Genomic DNA, 14615 nt, shown 5'->3' on the forward strand with positions numbered 1-14615 from the left:
CACCTGATGCTGGCGCCGTTTGCAACAAGAAAAGTGTGTCTGGAAGCGCAGCCGGGGAGGGGAGAGGAGGGGGGGCGGTGCGGGGGTGTTGGGGAGGAGGCTGTAAGTCAATTAAAAATGAAATACAGCCCGGAATCCTCCTTTTCGCGGGTGCGGAAAAGCAGGGGCGGGGATGAGCGCAGGTCGGACGGCCCCGATGGCTGTATGCCGGTGGCCCCGCGGCCGGGCGCGGAGCGGCGGTGCGCACTCGCGGAGCTCGGCTGCCCGCTGGGGCCGGATCGGGTCTGTCCCCCAGCCCGGGGTCTGCCGGCGGGCTGGGGACAGTGCTAGCGTAGGCGGGAGGCCTGTTGTCTTTAAGGCACCTTTTAATGAGGCGGGTACCCTTATCGCCTTTGGGACAGCACTGAGCAGCACAGCAGCTATTCTGGAAGGCGAATGATGAGGAAGCCTGGATATTTATTTATGTAGTTATTTATTTATTTTTCCCAGTAAATAGCCATGTTTTAATAAAAAGCCTCAGGGTTTTTTTTCAGCCTGTGGATTGTCTACCCCGTACTCTGAAATGAAGACTCTATCTGCCATCAATGCTTACAAATGCAGGCAGTCAGCAATAACAGCGTGCACATTAGGGTAAGTCTGAGGTGATCTTGCCTAGCAGGATTCGTCCATTCAACCAGCCAGCCTGACTGAGCATTTAAAAATCCTGCTGGGTGAGAAGGGCACAGGATTTTGCTACAGGGCTATGAGTAAGCTCCTTATAATAAGGAATATAGGAGACATAAGACTTCGTGAAAGGATTCACCTGTTTTGTGTAATCTGTCTTGCCATTAGCAACATCAAGTCTGCAGCTGTTAATCTTAATAAACTGTCCTACTCTGCTTTCTAACCCTCTCAGCACTTTCTCTGACCTTCCTTATTCTCTTCCACAGCGAGCTACAGAACTTTATTTGTTCAGTAATTGAAAGTCACCTGATTTATCCATAGAATAAACTTCTATACAGGTGTGCAGTCTACCTTAGTCAAGCAACAGTAGAGTAACAGAAAAAGGGTAGTGTTGAAAACAGTCATACGAATGTTTATAGACAGTCAGATGTTTCTTCTGCAGGATGATGCAGACATCCATATGGCTAAGTTTCAAGTTATAGTTACTTAAAAAAAAAAAAGAAAAAAAGGTTATAGAACAAGTAGGCACAAAACAGCTGATTTTGCTGTTCTGGGCAATGTGCTGTGTCACATCATTTAACAGCTTCACATTTTTCCTTTTCTGAAATAGACTGTTTTCAGTTTTAAAATTCCTAGATCTCTTTTACTGTCACTCATAATTGTAGGGACACCGTTGCAGTAGTATTGAGAAACAGCAAGTGGTACATACCAAGTGTGTTTATGCCAAAATGTAAGCAATAACCATCATTATGGAGGGAGACGTCTACAAAATAAATGAGGCATGACCACAATGGCCACTGCATGTTCTCATTAGCAATGAGACCTTAAGGAGATATCTCAGGATCTACATCGTTGAATGCTAAAAGCTTATCCAAAAGTGTCTGTAAGCAGTACACAGGGTTTGCAATCTAGAGACTGGTCAAAATTGCTTTCTGCCTCAACAGATATCGCTTCTGTAGAGAGTTTGAAATTTTGAACTTCATGCAACTACTGAAGTCTTCACCACCGTATTTTTCGGCTTTATGTTTCATTTTGTTGCAAAATCTCTTGTGAGGATTGGTAAATGCTCTTTCTAGTAAAATAGGAGTTCATAGCCTTAGGTGGGCACATCTTCCATTACATTGGAATTGTTATAGTTTGAAAACAAACTAGTGGGAGACACCAAGTCAGAATAACAATTTAATGGGGAAATAAAAGGAGGAAAAAAAATAAAGGCAGAAAACACTGAGTTAAACTGACAGACTCAGGACACACCCCAACACCCTGTTAATCAGGGTGGTGGCTGCAGTCCTCCTGAAGCGGTGATCCTGTAGAAAAAGGGTCTGCTCTTCCTCAGAAGGTCCAGTGGTGGATATGTAGCTCCTGTCCTCTGGAAATCCAGTGGAAAGGTGTTGTCTCTGGTGTTCAGAATCTCAGCTTATATCCACGATGGGATGCTTGGTTCCTCCCTCTGGGTGGAGCATCTCACAATGGGGTAATGAGTCATGAGGCCAAGTGTTGATGAGGCTCATTAACAGAAGATAGTCCGGAGGGAGTTATCTCTGAGTCAGGCGGCAGGACAATGATGGGCCATTAACAGAAAGATAGTCTGGGGGGAGGAGGCAAGGAAACACTGCCCCACCTGATTTCAACAGCTCATGAGGATGGTAATAGAATATACTGCAACCCAGGACAATTGTATAGGTAAATTTTTATAAATTTAGTGTGTACTTTTTGAATCCTTAATTAGATAGTTGCCTGAACCTTACATTTCTACTAGGCAGTAAGCTAAAAAAGGAGGGAAGGGATTCACATTTAATAAAACATGAAATGTTAAAAAAAAATTGAAAAGCCTCATAACCATAAACAATTATGTCAAATGGCATCTTAGTAGTGTTATGAAGCCTTCGGATATACTTGTTAAGAGTCCTATTGGTTTTTAAATGAGTTTAAGGGTTTTTTTAGGTTTTGCATTTTTCTTAGAGTAAGGACATTGACATTTTATTACATGGAATGACAGCTACACTTTTAGATTAGAAATGTACTTTTATTAGTTCTATATTTGTTGTCAGCTGAATCCTGTTTTTAAAAATAAGCAAGAAAATCCAACATGATTATGTTCCTTGATTCAGTACACATAATGCTGTTCTTTGTAGTTTTAAACCATCCATTACATGGCAATCTCTTCATATAGAGCATTCTGTCAGCCTGTCTCTTTCACATTCACAGCTGAATTTTCCTATTGATTTTTAGAGTAATTTGTTTGAACCCATAATATTTTATTCAACAAGACATGAAGCACTTCGTTCCTGTGGTCTAACATCTTTAGGAAAACCTAAGACACTGCTCAGCCTGAGGATGGTTGGTATGGCAGAAAGGAGATCACCCATTTATAGACCAGTTCAAGCATTGTGAAACATTTTCAAAATGATATGACAAGATGAAAAAGACAGATATGCATGAAAATATCCAACAATTTTGTCTGAAACAGTAGTGTACAAGCTCCTATTGAGATCTATGTGAAGCATTGGACAATTTGCTTCAACAGACAGAAAAAAAGCTTTTGCCTCTGAATTGTGTTATGCTGGTTTTTCAATGACAAGAAAAGAAAATAAAAATTCTGCTTTGCTTTCCTCCCTTCTGTGGTTAGCCTACATGTTTGTGTCAAAAGCAGAAGTCCTGGGCAACTGGCCGTAAGTGGCCCTGTCTAGGCAAGGGGTTGGACAAGACAATCTCCAGAAGTTGTTTCCCACGTCAAACATTCTGTGATGCTTTGATTCTGTAAACAGTGGGGAAAATGGAGCCTAAAGTAGGGGAACAGTTTCGGTGAGAAGAAGAAACTCCTTAATATTCAGGACTGACTTGGCTTGCTTTCAGGTGTAGCATGTAAGAAAATGAGACAATATATCTCGATTATTTTCTCCTTGAACCAGAGGAGATTATTCATTCTCAGTTAAAATGGTAAATTATTCTCAGTTAAAAATTCCCCAACATGGAGGAACCGTAGGTAAATTGCCTCCGTACCTTTCTCAATTAAATTCTTTCTTGTGAAAACAAAACCTGTCCAGCATTTGTCATCCTTTCTTGGCTGCTTTGGGTAGTCTTGTCTTATCCCAACTCTGCCATTCACAACTGTTCTAACTACACCCCATAAAAACTAAGTGAATTAATTCCTCTTTGAAAGGATTCAAAATAGCCATGAATTTCTCCCACACTCCTAACAAAAGACTCCTTGAACTGAAAGAAAAAAACACTGTTATGAAATGGAGAAGGCACTGGCTTCCTTATTTATGGAAAGCAATCTATGCTTCTGAGGGCGGGAAGGAAGAAATACGAGACTGATATTTCTCTACTCAGTGCTTTCTCTAAAATCATTTTGGATGCTGTGCTGTCATATGTAATCACAGATGTACTTTTTGTCACAATCTTTTTGAGAGCAATTTTTTTGCTAGAATTTAGCAAATCCAAACTACAGGCTCAGTATAACAGTTATACACAGTGCGACATTTGGAAACACTGAAATGAATCACCAAGCTGATCAGCACATCTACATTCATGGTTTAGTTCAGATTAGGAGTGTAGTTCTAAAATGAATCTCCCAATTGCCCGCACTTACAGCATTTTGGATTGCAAATTGGAGCAGACTTTGAGCGGGTGAGCTGTTTTACTTATAGATGAAACTAAGCTGAGAGGTGTGTTCCTAGACCAGAGTCTTTTTTCCAACTTCTAAAGGACATGCAAATCAGTGCTAAACAAATATCCCTTAAAACAGGTACAGAGCAGGCATGGAGAACTCAGTACCAACGATTTCACCTTTCAGATAGGCTCTTTTGCCCTGAATTGCTTATTAATATGGACTTACTCAGTATTTCTTTCAACAGTGCTAGAAGCTGAAAGAAGAAAAACTGAAATACACTCCATTCTTTTGTGATGAAACACCTACAGAGAGGCACAACATCTACCTTCCTGTGTGATATCAGGATAATGGAACCTTTTATTCTCTTAAAATAACATCTTTTCTCTTCTTTTATCATTTATCTTATCATTTTATCATTTTATCATTTTTTCATTTTATCATCTTATCATTTATCTTATCATTTTCTGGTCATTTGCAGACCGTCTCTTGTAAGGACAGAAGGACGTTGGGTCTGCACTCTTCCAACAAATGTTTTCCAGAACACAACACACTTAGAACATCTCTTCTCACAAAATTTCTTGAAAATTGAAGTGTATTTCCCTTCTGCAAACCAGTCTGGGAGATAATCCTTATATATGAGAAGAAATCAGTTTAAACAAGGAATGAAGAAAACTGATACTTTTTACCTGTAGTTTTTCATAAATAGTCTTGTATTTAATAAGTGCAACTTGGGTTTACATGATACCACACAATTTCAATGGATAACAGACTTCTCTTCTACAGGATGCTTTTATTTCTTCTTTTCTTTTTTTTCTTTTATCCTGTTTGATTAGTGTCACTCTGAAATGAAATGAATTTAAAAAGTAATTTTTTTGGGTGATACAGGAGTTGGCAAGGTTGCCTACTATACTCAGATTTCTTTCTTTATTTAGAAAAGTGGTCTCCAAAATGGGGGGAGATTGTGGACTTGTAGGGCGTACAATACAACCCACTGGGGTGCAGGAAGAAAATATTTTTTACACCATTAATAAACAACAAATACAAAACAAAACTATTTTTTAAAAAAGGTTTTTAGTCCATCCTTATCCTTCTTAATTTCTATTTTTGTATGTGTTTTATAAACACAAAGCAGTAGTCCATGTATGTATTTTATAAATAAATAGATAAACATATATTGGGGTGCATGCTTAAAAATTTCTTACTGACAGGGGTTTGCTACCAAAAAAGCTTGAAGAACTCTGAAGTTCTGCCAGCTATTCTCTCTGGAGTAAAAGGCATTTACAAAAGTACTAGCTCAGATTCCATGTTTAAGGCAGAGATATACTTGTCACTTAAATTAAGGCTTTCAAGAACCTTTAATTCTACCATTTCAAGAATAAGGGCAATTCAGAATATTGAGGGGTGGGAGGGGTGGGGGGAGGTGGGTTTGGTTTTGTTTGGTTAATTGTTTTGGTTTTTGTCATTCACATGTTGATGAGTCAGTTTATGAATTAAACAAGGACACATTGCTATCTGAAAGAGCTCAAGAAATTCCATACCTATTATTGGCAAAGTCTGGAAGAAAGCTGTTGAAAATGAATATTCAAAAAACTTTTCTCTTTTCCAAGTCATCCAGTAAGAATTTTGTGATTACTACTCTCTAGCCAAACTAATTAATGTCAAATAAAGCCCCAAAACTGAAAACCAAAGAAAAAGAAAAAATGATAAATAATCGGTTTTCAATGAAACAACTGTACGAGCACATGAAACTCATGGTAAATCTTTCCAAGATTATATTCTGAATCATCAATCACAGATTAAGAATTTGAAGACAACAGTGGAAGATAAACCATAGGAATCTGCATAATTTAAAATCTGAAATGGCAGAAGCTAAAATTAGCTTTAAAATAGATAACTGGCTCCTTATAAAACTTCTATGATTACTAAAAAATAAAAGTTATTTAAAAATTATTAGTTTACTATTAGATGATTCATCTGCACTTACCTTTGAGCCATTCCGTTGCAGCTTTCACTGCACTCTTTTTTCTATAACTGTATTTAGGGTAAATAAATGCAAATATTCAACGGGGTCATACGTGAAAACTGTATTTAAAAATAATGTGACATATGTAGGGACTGTATAAACCTGTTCTTCATTGTAAGAATGAAGAAGAGTACCTAAGGGAAAGTACAACTCAGTTATATAGATACTTGCATGCTTTCCTGAAATATTCTCCTCAGTACTGACAAAAGAAATTATCTCAGTAAGACAAAGCAGCGCCTCTCTTACACAATAGTGTGGAATCTTAGAAGAATTAATTGGAAAGTTCAACTAATTCTTATTTCATTAGTGTTCCAGTGGAATACTGTAATTAAATGCATTTTTCCAGGGAATTGTTAATAGGGCTCAATTTACCATTTAAGAAAAATACTCTTTTTTACACTAGGGAGGCAGGGTGAGTCATATTTATTATTTAAGTGTGATATTTATAATATCATGCCATGGAAAGAAGTGCATGAATTGTGCTGTCTTGCGAAACATTTCATCCTTGTGAGAGAGTAAGAGAGGTGGTGGCAGGTCATACATTTTGGAGTTAAATTAGTTATTGTAAGACACCATGAAATTACTAATTACTGTAGACCTGGTTCAAAAAAGGCATTTATTTGTAATCGCTCATGGAAAAAGAATTTGAAAGCTGCATGCAATTTTCTAACTTCCAAGTCAGCATCTTCGCAATATCTAGCACATGAGTTGCACATGTAGTGCACACAGCAAAGCTACAAGTAAATAACTGATGGCTGCAAACTAGACTGAGATGACAGCAGAAGGGGAAGAGTTATTTGGGAATGCTGAATTAGAAGGAGAAGCCTGGCTTGATCAGCAGGTGTAAATCTACAAAATTTCACTGAAGATGTGGGATACACATTTATCAGTCCAAATGAAGTCTTATTTTAAAAGACTAACTTCTAGATTAACACATAGTTTAGACTTTCATTGTAGTGTCCTTTTCTTAATCTTGAGATGGGGACAAAGGGGAAGGTTGGCATGAAATGGAAAGAGTACATATATAAGGCATGTAGTCATAGTCCTAGTGGAGATACTTGGATATTAATGGATAATAATGAAGACTTTTCTCAGGTAGAATTGATTCATTACAAATACTGACAGACCTAGGAATCTGTATACATGGGGTTTTGCTTTCAGGAAACTGGCATTAAAATATTCTAAATAAGGCCAAATGATTGCATTATGCTTTGGGGCAATACGTTAGTATGAACTAAAGTGTCAATTTTTCCAAGAAGGTAACTACAGAGTCCTTCTTTGACTATTATACATGAATAAGTGGTTACCAGGTGAAAACTTCTCTGTTTCTAGTTTAAAATGCATGTCCTGTCATTTAAGCCCTGTAACACTTCTTCATAGTTAAGAAAAATATGTTGAACACAACATTTTTATCACACATTTCCTGTGAAAGGTAAACTATTTCTTTCCAAGGTCTGATCTCATGAAAAAATAATCGGCTCTTTTTAAAGTCATAGCTAGGACAAAATTTAGTATCATTAAGTCAATAATGTTAAAACTACTTTCAGTTTCAATCTTCTGAATAGCCTTTCATTCACTGTGTGTGTATGCAAATTTTGACAGAGGTCTTCATCATTAAATGAATAGTATGCTCTTGCACATGACAGTTTTTTAAATTACAGTTCATCCTTCCCAGTGCATTCTGCATCAGCCTACTAAACTGAATAAGCTCAAGTTTAGCTATTCTATTTTAAAACTGTCAAACATTATTAGCAGAGCAGAGAAGCAGTTCAAAAAGTAATTAATTCTAGGGCTTAGAGTAAACTGCTATTTTAATTAAAAGAACACTAAATACTAATGTCCTGATTCTTTGTACTTAGAACACGAAATAAAAAAAGTCTAAATCACTTACACTTAATACATTTTAAATGCAAGTTGAAATATGTTAAAGGCATATCTCTTGTTCCTGCTCTTTATAAGCTGACTCAAAAAAGGACAAAAGATTATATGCCATATTTGTTGGTTATGTTTTGCCATTTTTCTTATTGATTCTCTTCCAGTCTGTGCTGAGTAGGAATATCAATTAGTGCACCATAACTGCACTGCACAGGATGCCAGACCTCGGTTGTGCAGTTGTGACAATTGCCACCTATAGGTCCACAGAAGATGTGAGGTTCTCTTTTGAAGCTGTGAAGTGTTTTCTATGCTTTGCAAATTTACAACTTCCATCTTGTCCAGACTTTAAATTATACACAAAGAAGGCACTTTACATGTGAAGAAGCACTGTTCAGAGCACTGGAACAGACTGCCCAGAGAGGTGATGAGGTCTCTGTCTGTGGAGATATTCAAATCCTTCCTGGATGTGATCCTGTGCAAAGTGCTGCAGGTGAACCTGTTCCAGCAGTGGGATTGGACTAGATGACCTTCAGAGGTCCCTTCCAACCCTCATCATTCTGTGATTCTGTGAAACAAGAATTTTAGGCAGTTTGGTTTTACTACAACTTTATAATCTCAGATACTTGGTGGGCCTCTCTCCTCATGGAGCAGTTAAAGTCTGCAGGTCTGTCTGCAGTGTGCCACAGAGCACAGCATGGCTGGTCCCAAACTAGCACTGATTCCCCCACTGCCAAACAGAAATCTCCATCTGGGTCAGCACCATGGCCTGAAGAAGCTTGAGCTACAAGGCACCCATGAGATCAAGGTTTATTCTCTCGAACAGGAAGCTGTGTGAGATGATGGTATCAGCACTGCCTGGGGCTGGCTCTGGTATCTGTGTACAGAGCTTCTTTGCACAACACAGATCTGTCTTATTATTTATGCCTTAGATGGTTATCTCACCTCATAGCTGAACTGCAGTAATGAAATACCTGTCACCACAACATTTCCCATGTGGAGAAAATTCCAGTTTGTGCAAGAAGAATTAGAAGAACACAGACTACATTTGTCCTTCCTTCTCTAAAATACTTGACTTTCCCTATAATTTCTAATTCAGTTTCTACTTTATGGCCAGGACCCAGGGAAACTAAAAGATCAATTCAAATTTTGCAGAGGAAGACACAGACAACAAGTTTAATCATCTAGCTAAGAAAGGAAGGAAAAAAGAGAAAAAAAATTATTGCAGATTATTTTTCACCCCTACAAGAGCATCAGATTAAATTTAAGAAACTTTTGATGCACTGGACACTTGAGCAACTGTTCTTTGCCTACAGACAAAATTTTATGTCAGCATCTTTTTTGTGGCACAAAATTTTATCTGCATTATCGTGGTATTATATGAGACAAAATTTTTTCAGCTGCACTATTGTCATATAGCATATTAATATTGGTCCACTATTATCAATATGAGAAAAAATCCTGGAAAACGTATCAAGAATCAAGGCTTATTTCAAGTCTTTTAGCATTTTTGATTTTAGGGTCCATTCTTGGTTTCTCATACTTTTCTAAGCTTTATCCATTTGTGTAAGCTTTTTTTTCTGCCAAGTACCTGATTTTGTCTTTATACTTTGTAAAATTTCAAGAATGCTTGAATAATTTCTCAGTCTAATATAAAGAAATAAAATTCTGCTAATTAATCCTTTTCTTTCTGAATTTTTTTCCCTGAAAAGCTTTTAGAGACCTTACTTTATATAGAAGAATATTAATTTAATTTAAATTTTTGATACTTCATGCAAATAATTACAGTATTAAAAGTCTATACCAATTTTACCAAATTAGAAGACAGAGACACAGAAGGGCTATCTTCCAGACAGTACAAAGGAAGGAGGAAAAAAGATATGAAAGAACTAACATATAACTGAAAGTAGTCTTCTTCTAGATGGTGCTATTGCTTTGCTCTTGTGGGAAAAAATTCTTTTTAGAAGAAAATATATTGTGATAAATTAATTAAGGTCTATATTATTTTTATACAAATGAGAGATTTATTAGGATATAAAATAATGTCACACAGAGCATACTTAACTTTTAAGTGTATATTATTTTATGTTTTCAAGTACTTTTTAAGGTAATTTTCAATTTCACATATATTGTCATAACTAAATTATATTGCAGCAATTAATACTATCATTTGATTTTGTCTTTAAAATTTTTACCAAAATGAGGCTTTGACCACAGAAAACTATCATTTTTCCACTGGAAGTATTAAGAGGCTTGAGAGATTCATAAAACTCTCTGGGATTTGTATGTACATGCTACTAATCAGATGATCTCCAAAGCAGTCCAAAGTGAAAGAGGTCAAATAGGAAAAGATCTACATTATAGAAATGTTCTTTAGAGATGTATTTACATTTATTAACATTTATAGCATACTGCTCAATTTCTAAAGATCAGAATTTGTCTCCCTTTTGTTCAGGTGCCTAATTTTTTACATGGATTTAAGAATAAAGGCTTCAATGAAAATACACTGAGGGATTCAGTAGTATAAGTGTTCAGAAAAGCTGTTGTTTAAAATCACTTACCTGGCAAAACTCCCAGGAAGACATCATTGGTGTCATCTATTCAAAACATTATATGGCTCCTTTACTGCATCTCAAAGCTTTTATTGTATTTATTTTCAAATCTTCATAGAATCGTAGCAAGATAAAGATGAAAGGGCCTTTAAGAGGTCACTGAGCTCTCTGGCACAAGGCAAGATGAGCTATATATTTGTCATTCCTGATCCATGTTTATGTAGCCAGTCCTTACATTCTCTAGTGAAGGAGATAACAAAGTCTCAATGGGCTATTTCTTTCCATGCTTCAGTAACCCTTTTGTTACTAATACTCAACCTGAATCTTTCTGGATGCAAATCCACCATATACTGACAAAATGACATGGGCCAGCTGAGTGTGTTTAAGCATCATGAGACTCTGGGCTTACATTGCTCTGGTTGCAGTGATGCTTCTCAGTTGAAGCTTACTCCTCCATTAAGGGAACTAGATTTTGCACTTTAACGTTATGATCAGTCTACTATTTGGCTCTGAGATCACAAAAGGCAAGTACAAAACCAGAGATATCCCAAATCATAAACTGCAGGTTTAACACTCAGAGTTCTTCCCTCTAAATTACCTGCAAAGGAACAGTTTGCCAAACTACTGCCTCTGCAAGCTTCTATGTAGGATACTTTAAGTGATTTCTCAGTGGTCTATGAAAGGCATTTTAGTTTTAGCTAAGTTACACTACTTACACTGTTTGTGGGACGGGATATTACAGGTGATACCATTTCTGAGATGATTTAAAAGTTAATTCAAGAATACTCTGAGTTACAGAGTGCTGATTTTTTTTGCATTTTATCTGTTACAAAATGTATGCTGCCCTTAACTTCTCTCTGAAATGCACTTTAAAAAGTGAACCTAAATTCATCACTAAGTTGTCTTTACCCTTGCAAAATAAATTATTTCAGTTTTAAAAGTCCTACTGAACAGTAGTTTAATTTCCACAGTAGGTCTGGATGAAATCATTGTATCACTCGTTTCATTTAATGAAATACTGCATTTCCCAAAATAATCCACCACAAGTCACATTCACATTCTGAATTACAAGATGAAAAATGTAATACGATTAATATTGGATTTCATACTACTTTCAAAATCAGAAATACATGATGTAGAGGAAAAGGGAATATGTTCATTTAGTTTTCATTGCTTCATTGTTTAATGAAAACCTGAAAAATCAGATATATAAGGCAGATACAGAAAATAAATAGAATATATGAGAACACTAACGTTTTATCAGAAAAAGAAGATTAATTCTATTTATTGGTTTTCGTTACAAAGGAGGTGAGGATTTTCCCTCTCTGGAGCTATTCTTTATGGGTGAGTTCAAAGTACTGCTTAAACTGGAGTTGGTGTTAGGAGAATAAATTGTGACTGTACCAATTCCAGCTTATGAAAGAAAGCTGGATAATGATCTGGATAACTATAGATCAGCACCACTATCCACAGTCGACAAAATGGTAGAAACAAGAGGTGACCTGAGGATAAATACTGGTGCTGCAAAGAATCAACACTGCATTCGTAGAGAAAAGCCATCTGACACATCCACAAGAGTCCTCCAAGACAGCAATAAATTTGTTAGAAAATGAAAAGCAATTTGGTTAATAAAGTATTCTTGGCTTCTCAGTATATTCTGAACAAAAATTCCTTAATAAACGGAGACGTCAGAAATACAAGGGAAGATTCAACCATGGTAAGAAGGAAAACATGGGAATTAATGGTCAGTTTTCACAACTACAGGGACTTCTCAGAGTGACATTTTTGGTTTGTCTCTGTTGTCAAATGTGTTCACAAATAAATCTGAAAATTATAGCAGCAATGATGTGATATATCTCTCTAATAATATAAAATCAGGCAGAAGGGGCAAAGCTGAATGTGAAGTATTACAAAAGGTCCTTATAATATTTGAATTAAACATCCCAAAAAAAAGGAAGATAAATTAACTCAAATGAAATAACACAAGGTAATTAATTTTTAAAATGTCACCCAGTGACATACTTACAATAAAAGATTCTGGTTTATTATGACGTGAAAGAGCTCCTGAGATTTTTGCAGGTAGCTCTTTGAAAATATCATACAGAATTTTCAGCAGTCAAAAAGGTAAAATGAATGTTAGCCATGCTCAGGAATAGAAAAAAAGAACAAATAGGAACTTTGTTAGAATGCATGCTCTTGCATGCTGTGTGCAGTCCTGTCCATCCCATTTCAAAAAAGTAATATTAAAAAAATATATAGATCAAAATACAGGAAGTGTGTTGAGAGAAATGGAGTACCTTCTGTAAGTTTAGAGAGACTGCTGACCTGAGATGGAAGGCCCACAGAATTATTAGTGATGTGAAGCGGGTGAATTGGGAAATCTAGAGTATGACTCCTTTTTTTTTACTTTAAGAATGTGCTCTTGATGATTGTGAGGGACAAGTTATTGAAGAAGATCTTGGTTTGATAATGCATAATTGTTTAATATTTTCTTATTAGCATGCTTTTCCTGTTCTGTTTAAAAAAAAAAAAAAGGGGTATGTCTAAATACTCTTTGCATGCAATCTCTACAATAAGCCTAAAAAGAAGGAAATTTTTACCTGGACCTGGTCATATCATGTGTCACTGACCAAGTACTGGTATGTACTGGACTTCCATTGGGTGATCCTGGCTCTTTCAAAGTTGACTGTTTCTCTGTCTGTTAGTTAAACTAACCCATATGAAAGACCTGAAAGATTCTTTTTTCCCCTGTGCTCCCTCAAGCAGGTCAAAAGGACTTAAGATACTCAGATTCTTAAGCTTCAAGGGAGTCTTGACAAGCAATCTCCTACCTTGGTGATCACAGAGCTCTTGCAATATTCATGGCTCCCCGAGATGCTTGGGAGTCTCAAGAGCTCTCAGTCTTCTTAAGTCCCAAGGGCTTCTAGTCTTCTTTGAATGTGCTTAAATATGCTGAGGAGTCAGGAGTTTTCAGGTTCTTCCCACTTCAGGGTTATCAGGAAGGTTTTCTCTTGGCCAAACACCCTTCCTGGGATTTCTGGAGTCCCTGTTTTAACACTGAGTATCTGCAGAGTCTGGAAATCCTGGCTTCCATACAATCAGTACACCAGTAACATCCCACAGCCTGTGCTTATTCTACAATTTGAGTAAAATCCTGTAGTGGGACACACAGCTCTAGTGCTTGACATATACACTCTGTTGTTTAATCTGATTCATTTACATTCCCAGAGGCAAAATCTCAGTTTAAATTTCATCGATACAGAGATTAAACTTTTAATTCAACAACTCAGGTGTGCTACATACTGCTGTGAAGAGAAAAGAAACCTTAGCCAACCAAACAAAACCCACAAAACCCAACAGATCAACACTAATTTCACAGAACTTCACAGAAAAGTTAGCAGCTTAGATATAATAAAAGCTGTGCCTTGAGTCAAATCTTTCTCTGTTTCATAATCCTAAGTAAAATAGAGCTTGCTTATTTTTTGTCTCTTTTTTTTTCATAATGACACATTAAACTGCAATATTTAATAGAGGAAGAATGAAATCATTCACTTGCTTGGTATGATTCAATGTACGAAAGGAAAGAAATGCAAATCATCCATAAGTTTTGCTGTTTCTTAGTCTTCAATGTATTCTGCATTTTCATGTGTTTTGAGTGCATTGAATGAATGATATGCCCAAAATCTTGCTATAACTACAACATACAATCCAATACTCTTAGCTATACAATAGGGAAAAAAACCCACAACTCTTTAAATTCTTGGTTTCAGTCTCTCATCCTTAATCACAGTCAGAATTTCCTTTATTTTCTTGATTTAACATGGACCCATAACTGATGTTCATATTTTCCCCCGTGTTTAATTACAGGCTTACCGGATTCATCTTTTAA

Source organism: Corvus kubaryi, unplaced genomic scaffold (assembly GCF_017639235.1).
Source record: "Corvus kubaryi isolate FWS band 111438036 unplaced genomic scaffold, C.kubaryi_AGA036_p1.0 132, whole genome shotgun sequence".
NCBI lineage: Eukaryota > Metazoa > Chordata > Aves > Passeriformes > Corvidae > Corvus > Corvus kubaryi.